At 47.6% G+C, this 997-nt stretch overlaps 1 protein-coding gene across 1 annotated transcript in view; it reads left to right on the plus strand.

Annotated features, from left to right (window-relative positions):
• Nucleotides 1–6: 6 nt before the first annotated feature.
• LOC119591958 overlaps nt 7–997 on the plus strand; it is a gene marked incomplete at its 3' end in the record, with an annotated part of 1,981 nt that continues 990 nt past the window's right edge. Inside the window, 2 exon segments of the mRNA XM_037940712.1 lie at nt 7–121; nt 409–997.

Raw genomic sequence — 997 nt, forward strand, 5'->3', positions numbered from 1 at the left:
ACTCGCCGCTTTGCCGCGACCCGTGACGCGCCTCTGGACTGGTTTCCCCCGGCGCCCTTGTGCACACCGTGACGTAGTGCTTGAATATTTCTCTTGTTTCGTCCAATTTAGGATTTCTGGGGTGGGTTATCTGCTTATCTGGATTATTATCGTAGTTCTTTTCTTGGGGGTATTTTTGTGACTTTCCGTTGTGGAAATAGATATAGAGAGGAAAAGAGAGGAAGAAGGAGGTGGAGGAGAAAAACGGAAGGAACTGTGATGTTTCAGTGTACGATGAGGTGTTCTAGTGCAGAGACGCGGGAAATCGCGATGTAAAATTTGCAAAATTTTCATACGAATTACACGCAAATTAGTCTCTTTTATTTGTCATTCATTCTTGTTTTTTGCTTATTTTTTTTCTTTTTGTAGAAGAGATTCTCGAGTGTGCGATCGTGTGAGTGTTCGCCCCGGATGTCGATTTTTAAGGACAAACTTTTGCTTCTTTTGTCTCGATGGGAATTTACGCGTCGTGCTTACTGAACGCTCGTCGAAGGCAGCAAGAAGGGGAGAAAGAACACGCTTTCCCCTCGTGCTAGTGTCGTCTGAGGGGAACTTAGAGCGGGCTGAAGAATTCAACGCAGGAGAGGGAGCGAGGGAGAGGGCCGAGTCACTGCAACGGCAGAAACGACGCCATTATCCCTGTGTTTGGAAAGAAGATCTATTGTGCTTTGAACGCTTGAACGCATGTGCTAGAAATTCAGAAAAGGGAATAATAACACCTTCCCACAAGCAAACGCAGAGAAAGGAGAGGAAAAAGGAAAGAAAGTGAAGCGAGAGGGAGGAAAGAGCAGTCGTACATTGGTCCAACTCGTCCAGGTTCGCCACGAGCTGAATTCCCGAAGGAAAATGTCAGCATTTCCCCAAAGGTCCAAGAGCCCCGTCCTCAGAGCAAGTGTCGTGTGCTGGTGTGTGGGAGCCTAACTGAGCGAGGGCATTTGTTCCCACCGGCCGATTAAGG

The sequence above is a fragment of the Penaeus monodon genome, chromosome 29 (assembly GCF_015228065.2).
Source record: "Penaeus monodon isolate SGIC_2016 chromosome 29, NSTDA_Pmon_1, whole genome shotgun sequence".
In the NCBI taxonomy this organism is placed as follows: Eukaryota; Metazoa; Arthropoda; class Malacostraca; order Decapoda; family Penaeidae; genus Penaeus; species Penaeus monodon.